This window comes from Peromyscus californicus, unplaced genomic scaffold, assembly GCF_007827085.1.
Source record: "Peromyscus californicus insignis strain IS unplaced genomic scaffold, ASM782708v3 Scaffold_15__1_contigs__length_86483966, whole genome shotgun sequence".
Taxonomy (NCBI): domain Eukaryota; kingdom Metazoa; phylum Chordata; class Mammalia; order Rodentia; family Cricetidae; genus Peromyscus; species Peromyscus californicus.
The window spans coordinates 3,124,054-3,134,203 of record NW_026294447.1 but is presented as its reverse complement, the minus strand read 5'-3'; positions in this window follow the sequence as shown (position 1 = coordinate 3,134,203).

Sequence of the window (10,150 nt, the reverse complement as noted above, 5' to 3'; positions counted from 1 at the left end):
AAGAGAAGTTTCCTTGATGAGGGGTGAGGACTACACTTATCTGTGGATATAAAGACAAATATTTAGAATGTAGTTAGGGGTTTGGCTGTTTAGGGAAGTGGTAATTGTAGATTCTCTTCCAAGATCCATGATATCACAAGCCATGGATAGTTGATTAGGTTTCCATTACTAAGCATGATTTCCTTTCTGCCGAGTGAGTCTTAAGTCCAAATAAAGAGCTGTTGATCACCACCAACATATGTGTACCACTACTGGACCCTTTATTATTCCATTCTGGTTATTGTTGTGGTTCATAGGCATCATAACTGTGTAGGACTTGCATGGTGATTTATGAACCATGCTTCTGGATCAGTTCCATCTCAGGCCCTCTAGGCTCTGAGTCTGAAGTGCATGGTGTTTTCAGCAATATAGACTTATGTCTAAGATACAACAAAGAATGGAAGCAATACCTTCTAATGTTCTGTGAGTCTCTTAACTCAAAGAGAGCTTTCATGCCTGGTGTTGGGCTTTTCATTAGATAGCAGACATGGTGCTGAAGAGTATCTGGGAGGTTCTGCAGCCAGATCACCAGACAGCAGGAAGAGAAAGAGCATCTGGCTTGAGCTTCTGAAACCTCAAAGCCCATCCTCAGTGACACACTTTCTCCAACAGAGCCACACCTCCTAATAGTGTCACTCCCTGGTGACCAAGCATTCAACTCTGTGAGCCTATGGTCCCCATTCTTATTCAAACTACCAGAGTGGCCTAAGTGGCCTAAGTGGAAATAGTATCTAAACATGAACATTTATTTAGCATATGTTATATTAGCTTCACACCAAGAGAAATGCACAGCAAAGAATGGCGTGAGTTTAGCCCTCTTCAAGACCTGAAAATCCTCTCTAAACCTTCTATACTAGTACCCTGCATACCTGCTTACCATCAAGAGATGATAAGTGGTTCAAAAACTTCAATAAGGTAAATAGCATTTCTGTCTTAGTTAGAATTTCTATTGAAAGCAAGTTGGGGAGGAAAGGGTTTATTTGACTTACACTTCATCATTATTGTTCCACTGAAGGAAGTCAGGACAGGATCCTGGAGGCAGAACTGATGCAGAGGCCATGGAGGCGTGCTGTTTACTGGCTTGCTCATCATGGCTTGCTCAGCCTGCTTTCTTAAAGAACCCAGGACCACCAGCCCAGGGATGACACCACCCACCATTGGCTGGACCCTCTCCCATGGGTCACTAATTGAGAAAATGCCTTGCAGCAGGATATCGTGGGGGCATTTCCTCAACTGAGGCTCCTTCCTCTTTGATGACCCTAAGTTGACACACAAAACCAACCAGTACAATGTCCTTTATGATTTTTTATTTCAAAATCATCATGTGACAAAAATGGGATCAAATTGCTCTTAAAGTCCAGTGATAGACATTTCAAGTCCATAAACAAGAAATTCAGTACCCTTTAGCTTTTGCGACAAAGATCTGTAACACTGATATAGAAGAATTTTGCATTATTTGATGCTAATTTTGTCCCAACACTAGAATCAACTGAGTAATTTTAAAAAACAAACGTTATGCCGACTAAATGCAGCTTCTGAATTTTCAGACTGAGTGCCAGACAAATAAAATTGGTAGTTGGATACATTCTCAGAAAGAGATTTGAATGAGCACAACTCATCTCAAATGTGATTTATTTAAAAAAAAAAAAAACTGGATAATTTAATCCCCAGACCAACTTTGCCTGAAGTCAAATATCTGAGTAATGGTTTTGAACAAAATTAAATGTGGTATGCCATTTTGATGAGTGATTTTGGTTGTCAACTTGATCAGACTGAGTGACTCATTGGAAACTGATCGTGTATGTCCGTGCATGTTCAGTGGAGGCATTTCCAGAGACAATGACAAGATTTAATTAGTTGGTGAGGCTTGGAGTTGATCATTTAACCTATGGATGGATTTGAATGTTGAGTAGATAATGTGAAGTAGTTAAAACTGTGGAAGATGGCCTGGAAGAGGGGACCACTGGGGCCTGACTCTGAGTGGTGTATTTTGGCCTTCCTGTCCCTGGCTACCTTGACAGGAGCAATTTTCTCATCCACACTCTTCCACAGAATCTTTATGAGTTTGTTATCAATACGTAGTGTATATTTACAGGTGAGGAGATTGGGATCTCCAGAAGATTCTATAGTCGGCCCCATGATGGTAATAATCCCATCTGCATCTCCACTGTCTACCCTGAAGGCCTAGCACGTGCTTCTTGGGTGAAAGGATAAGCGACTTTCCTAAAGACATGTAGGTATTGATCAGTTAAGGAATCTTAATTACCACAACCTGCTCCACAGCGCATTCGTTGACTCACTTTTTATCTCCTCATTTCCTACACATAGTATCAACTCTGATCATGAAAGATAACAGGGGAAAGAGAGCTGATTGTATTTAGCCTCTGGAAAAAGAAGTTAATGCGAGAATCAGAACAAACTGGAAAGAATTACCATTTTCATGGCCTGGGGGGTGTGTTAAAGAAGCACTGATTTTAGCCAAAGCATGAGTGCTAGCGGTCTTGCCAATATGGATTGTAGGAGCCAAGATTTAGAACCGGGTGACATGAGTACAAACAATGGCCCTGGTGCCTTGGACAACTTGCTGTGTGATTTGTGGTTTTAGCTTCTTCATCTTCAGTTCAGGGGTCAGAACGTCCTGTACCCACATGGTCAGCTTCCCAGAATTTGTTGGATACACACCGGAAGCAGTACTGTGTATTGGATAAAAGCAGTCCTGGGTATCATGAACCACACTGGGAAGCAGGTATGGATATCATGTACAGGCCTGACAAGTGTCTATGATGTCATTCATTGCCATAGGAAACAGTCCTGAATACCATGTGTCCCCATAGGAATGAGACCTAAATAAATCATACACACATTCTGGATATGATGTACACACCTAGGAAAAAGGCATAGATACCTTGTCCCATAGATACCTTGTGTCTTGGGAATTAGTCCTGAATACCATGGACTTGCATGGGAAGGAGTCCTAAACATGCAGTACATGCAAGGAAAGCAGTCCTGTATGTTTTTACACACATGGGAGGCAGGCATGTATTTGTTGTTCGCCCATGGGAAGCAGTCCTCAATATGTTGTACCCAGACAGGAAGCAGCCATGCATAGCAGGTACTCCCATGGGAAGAAGTCCTGGATACTATGTACCCACATAGGAACAATTTCTGGATACCATGTACCCACATGTTAAGCATTCCAGGATTTGTTGGAACCACATTGGAAGCAGTCCTTGCAGTTCTGGATATCCTATAACCATTTTGATGGAGTCTGGATATCATGGACCCGCCTGAAAAAGCAGAGATTGATGTCATGTTCCCACATCGAAAACAGTCCTGGATATCATGTACCTGCATGGAAACTGCCAGGAACCGTGGAGCTAGCCTGGTCTAGCTGCCTTGAGAGGCATGCATCATAGGTTTTTCAGTTTAGTGTCCATGGCTCCTGGGACACTATGTGCTTTCCAGTTCCTGAGAGACTGAGACACTCGCCCAGGCAGTGAAGAATTTTAGGCAGACTGTTTCTCTGCATTCCCTAGAAGTTGGCAAAGCATATAGGAATTTGACAATTAGTCTTAGCCATTAATCTTATGTATAGCTATATAGTATATATAGTACCCTGTATAGCTTGCAAACATCACTGTATCTTGGCAACTACAATTGTATTGATCCTGGGAACCACCATTGTATTCTGTTTCTGGTAAGAGCATAAAAAGTCTGATTGCTTGAAATATACTTGTCACAGCCTCAGTCCTGATGTGGTCCCTCCATCCCAGCCTTGTTCTCAGTTCTCATCAGCCGTATCAGGTAACACGGGCCTGGTTAGTAAGCACTGGCACATACAGGAAACAGTCTGCACGTCACAGAAAACAGTCTTGGATATCATGCACTCACATGGGAAGCCATCCGAGACATCATGTGCCTGCTTAGGAATCAATCCTGGATATCATGGATCCACATAGCAAGCAGTCCTGGATGTCATATTCCCATATGAGAAGCAGTGCTGGTCGTCATGTATCTACATGGGAAGCAGTTCTACCCAGTTAGGAATCAGTTCTCAATTTCTGTAACCCCCTTACAAGCAGTGCTGGAATGTCATGTACCCATGTTAGAAGCATTTTTGGATATATGTACCCAATGATAAGCAGTTATGGATTGGTTGGGACCTCAGTGGAAGTAGTTCTCTATATCACATAAAACCTTTGGGAGCTGTCCTGGATATTATAAACATGCTTGGGAAACAGACATGGAAATCATGTACAGGCCTGACAATCAGTTTGTAACGTCATGGATGTGAAATAGACTTGGATTTCATGTGTCCATATGGGAGGCAGGCATGGATATGTTGTAGCCAGATGGAAATCAGTCCTAGATATGATGTTCCTGCACTCCAAAAAGACAGGATATCATATACCAGCTTGAGTAGTTGACCTGGATATCATGTATTCATGTAAGAAGCAGGCCTGGAAATCAGATACCAGCTAGGGTTGCAGTCTTTGATGTCATGTATGTGATGGGAAGCAGCTCTGGATACCATGTACCCATGTGGGAAACTATCCTGAATGCATTATATCCGCATGTGCAAAGGTTCCTGCCGCTGTAAGGAGCAGCTCCCTGCAGTTCAGGGCTTGATGGGAAGCCAACAGAGTCGACGAGTTAGGACTTCTCTATCTGAAGGAGTAAGGAAAAAGACACCCACACTCTTGATGATTTCCTTCTGATTCTTTTTTATTCTTCTCCTCATTTTCCCTCTACATCTTTCCTGGTGTTTTCCTTCTCTCGTTCTTGATGTTTCCTTCCAACTTTATTTTTTCCCTTACAGCTTATATACCCCAGCAAAATCTTTCAAGCAATATAAAAATTACAATGTGGTTACATTCTATTTTTCAAGTAAATGATTATAAGGAATACAAGTAAAAAACAGAATGTTTTCCATATCCCTTATATGACTAAACATTTTACATATTACAGGTAAAAAAAAAAAAAAAACAAGTTGTCCCCAAACCCACATACATTATGTCCAAACAACTTGTTATAGGTGAACAGAGTGTGAGCGAGCAAGGTATTTTTCTCAGCCAGTTCTGTTGCTGGCAGACTGCACTTTGCAGTTACAATAAAAGGACCAATAATTTTATTACTTATCTTAAAAGGTGATCTTACAAGGAGTCTTAAAGAAATCATAAATCTAAGCTTTTATATATGAAAAACCATCAGTCATCTCTACTCTAAGTCCTTGGGGTGCATATCCATTGGTCAATAGTTTACTATATCAGGAAGCTAAGGACAGGAATAGGTACAAGGAATTAATCATTGCCTTTGGTCACCAAGCCATCCTAGCAAGAAAGGCTCATCAGCTAATAATAATTACCCTGCTTTGTTCTTGTTTCCTGACCTTAATGAATTCCTTACTCAACTATGTGCCTTTCTAAAACTTTAGATTTCTTCTTGGGTTTTTCACCTCAAAGCTATTATCAAAACATCTTAACCTAACCTGAAGTCATTTTAAGGCTTTGTTTCAACTATGATGCACTCTAAAACCTGTGAACACATCTCACACAGTAAGATTAAAATAATTTAAGCTAGCTGGGCTACTGGGACTCAATTGTTTTTCTTAATCATTAACCTAACCCACAATCTATGGCTCCTCAGTAGAAACTCATGTGTTCTGGCTGTGTGACACTTCCTTGTTTTATTTTTTATCCTCTTCAGCCTCTGCTTTATCAGAGGCAGGGACAACATTTTGTCCTACCTTTACCTAAAGTGGGAAGGAAGTCTGGGGTCAATTTGGAGTTTGACAGACAAAATTAGTACACTGCACTCACGATACAGAACAAAGCTGCAATGCCACCGCTAATCCAGCTGCCGCTGCCTCTCATTCCCAAGGGCCATGGGGAAGGTCACCAAGCAGCACATTCTCTGTGGCTTCAGCAAGCCACTCCACAGTCAAAGAGAGTGAGCATCTCCCCCCACCCCTGACTTCTTATCTGTTCACACCTCTTCAGAGAAGACCATGCCCATTGGGCCAAGCTGCTGCTTACCATTGGCTATGGGCCTAGTGTCACAATTCTGGCAACATTTCCCCCTTCGTGTCTAATTAAGAAGGAAGGTTCTACTCCTAACATAATAAAAACTATATACAATAAGAACTATTATCAAGTATTGTCCAGAAGGAGGAAAAAATAATAATCAAAAAATCAAAGTACATGCAAGTAAAAAATACATCCTAATGTCCAGATCATAGGTAACTGGCAATTTTTATAGGAATTACTCTGATAGTTGTCCTTTCCTGAAGAATCTAATTTCTGTAGCTAATATGTCCTTAGCTAAGATTCAGGAGGACTGTAACTGTAACTTTCTAGTCTACAAATGCATCAAAGACCTGAGAAGGAAATAATATTACCTGAGTAAGCAGGAAGTGCAAACAAGCAACTTCTAAAAAATGTAAGAAATGACAGAAACAGCTGGCTGCTTGGACAGTCACCCGAGATTTCTCTGCAGCATTGGGACATCCAACTTTGGCCTATAGGCCTAGAATATCTGATGGACCTTTTTCAGAATCAGAAAAATTTGAAGAGCTGCCCTACCCTGTCTTGGCAAAGTTTGGCAGTTGATTTTCTTTGTTTCCTGCTTGTCCAGATTGGACAGCATACTTACCATCATCAGTCAAGGCAAGGGTAGTTTCTTGCCCAACAGGTCAGTTTTGCCAAAGAGAAAACAAACTCCATATGGCATGTCTTTGGTGCCCACCATCGTCTTGGGAGTAGATTGGTGCTGCCAGGAGCAGACATGTCTCACAGCAAAAGAATTATGTTACTAAAACATTTTAAATGCCATATTCTGTAGGTCTTTGAAGTGTTTGAAGATTTCCGAGTTATTTGGAATGTAGCTATGAACACCTCGAAAACCTAACTAACATGGCTATAGGTTAGACAAACCTGCAATTCTTATTAACCTATATAGTTTAAGGACTAAAGCTTCACATTATATAAATAAACAAGCTGTAGAGGTAATATCTTATGCAAAACATAGAAACAGATGTACAGTATAAGGACAATAACCTCAAAATTGTGACAATATACAAAAATATCTTAGCCAGATTAAGAAATATATAATGCAAAGTAAACTTAATTTGTATCAATATACTTAAACAGAAGTAGAAACATATATCCAGTGTAACAAAAAAAAAACTTTGCATTTGTTTCAATATACAAAAATATCCTAACCAGAAGTAGGAACATATATACAAAAAACAAAAATAATTTTGAATTTTGAATAATTTTGAATAAATTTGTATCGATATACAAAATATTTTAAACAGGAATAGAAACATATATATATATACAGTATAACTTTGGATTTGTATCAATATACAAGAATCCATACCAATGTAAATCACTTAAAACTGATAGTTGCATTTTTGGTTTACAAGTAGATTTAAAAATCTACCTTTTTGTCCTATTATATCTATCCCCCTTTTTTATTCCAAATGAAATCCCTGAGTCTAATCTCTTTTGTTCTGCCCTTTAACCTATAACAACCTATAACCAATGCCCCCACCTGACAACAATTATTTAATAACCCTGAGAAAGACCAGAAACCATCCACCTCACCTAGTAGGAAAGTGGGCATCCTCTTCTTAAAGTCCTGCTCTCTGGGGAGCAATGATATCTAAAAACTGAAACAGCAGTTAAGTCTTAGGAGGACTAGCTGCAACATTTGTAGCCAGGCTCTGAGTAATGGGTAAAGCTTGTCTGAAGTCCTGGCTGGAGAGTGCAAGAAGGTGGACCATCTCAGCCAGCCACCTTGGTACTGTCCTGAGCAGTTTGTAGCCCAAAGCTGATCTTTGGGTGGTGTTTATCGGCTCAACGGCAATAATACAATCTAGGTAGAATAATTGTTGTGGGGCCCCATCACTCTTTTGGAGACTTCAGAGATCAATGTTGGGAAAATTTATTGTTCACTTTAGAAAACTTAAACATTATTAATATCAAAATGGAAAGTTTGATTTCTTTAAGATTTATTTATTATATATACAGCATGTGTGCCTGCAGGCCAGAAGAGGGCACCAGATCTCCTTACAGATGGTTGTGAGCCACCATGTGGTTGCTGGGAATTGAACTCAGGACCTCTGGAAGGGCAGACAGTGCTCTTAACCTCTGAGCCATCTCTCCAGGCCTGGAAAGTTTAAATTTTAAGATAGTATTATACCTAAAAAAAAGTTCTAAAGAGTCAAAAAAGGGGAAAGAGACTTATGACAGCAATAGTCCCTGGATTTTGGTTTTCTTCTGTCCCATACCAGGTGGCTCTTCTGATATGAGACAGAGACTCTGAATTTTCTTTTAACAACATGCTTGGGTTTAGAGAAGGAGAGAGCCACACTCCAACTCCAAAGTCAGATTTAGTTTTTAATTGAATCTGGACTACAAACATTTTGAGAGGTAAAGAGATTTTACCCTGTAGAAGTAATTATACCGTCATGCCGGATTGTTTCTTTCCTTGGTAATTTTTTCTGGACAGTTCTCTCTTCTTTAGATGTCTATCTGTCCAAAGGCCCTTAAATTCTTCAAGATGGATGTTTTATTCTCCTGTAAAGAAAAAAAAAAAAACAGAACCCTGCCCAGACTCTAATTTGGTGAATTTTTCCTTTCAGCAAGTTGAATCACCATATCAGTTGATGAACAATCACTTCTCCTAATCAAGAGGTCTCTCTTGTTCGAATTGAATCTTTATTAATTTTGATGGTATTTACAGCTTTTCTTCTCCTGTGGAAACAAAAGTGAAACCCCTTCCCCAGCGTAACACATATCCTGGTTTCCATTCTAAAGTCAACATATCTTTAAAGTACACAGGCTAATTTAGTTCAGTGTTTTTTCTACTGTCCAGTGTCTTTCTGAAGCTGTTGTTTCTTTCTCATTAGCATTTAGAAAATGTAAAGTTAACAAGGCATTGTGTAATGTATCTCTGGGGATCTTTATTACCCCTTTCTGTTTATTAAGCATTTCTTTTAAGAAGCGGTTAGATCTTTCTACAACTACTTGTCCTGTAGGATTGTGTGGTATACCTGTAATACACTTTATATTGTAACATGCAAAAAACTGTTTCATTTTATGAGACACATATGCTGAAGCACTGTCTGTCTTAATTTGTACAGGTATACCCATGATGGCCATGACTTCTAATAGATGTGCAATTAAAGAATCAGTCTTTTCAGAACTCAAAGTAGTTGCCCATTGAAATCATGAATATGTATCTATGGTATGATGTACATATTTTAATTTTCCAAATTCTGCAAAATGAAACATGTCCATTTGCCAAATTTCACTTCTTTGAGTACCCTTTGGGTTACTTCCTGCAAGTGGAAGAGTTTGAGCACACAAAGAATAAGTAGGACATTTCCTTGGCTTCTTGCCAAGTGATGGAAAATTTCTTTTTCAAACCCTTGCTATTGACAAGCTGTTTTTTATGAAATTCTGAGGCCTCCAGCACATTTCCTACTAATAACTGATCAATTTCATCATTACCTTGTGTTAGAGGTACTGGCAGACTCATACGGTATCTAATATGTGCTACATATATATGAGATGATTCCTATTCCTGACTATTTCCAGTAATCTTATAAATAACTAAGTTAATTCTGATTCATCAGGAATCAGTTCAGTGGTTTCAATATGTAAAAAAAACTCTTTATGCATAGTGAGAGTCAGTAACTACATTAAGAGTCTCTGTGAAATCCATTAATACCATGAGAATAGCATATAATTCTGACTTTTAGACAGACTCTTAAGGGCTTTTGTGGTGATGTATTGTGTCCCTCAATATACTGTGTCCCCCAATAAAATTTACCTGAGGATCAGAGGAAAAAGCCAGGCAATGGTAGCACAAACCTTTAATCCTATCACTTGGCAGGCAGGGATCTGTCTGGATCTCTGTGAGTTCAAGGCCACACTGAAAACAGAACCACGCATGCTGGCACACACCTTAAATTCCAACACTAGTTAACCATGGAGGTCTGGAGGTCTGTACAGACAGACAGGAAGTGACAGAGCTGGGTAGGAAAAGGAAGTGATGTAGCTGGACAGAGAGAGCAAATCAGATGGCAGAACAGCAAGGCATA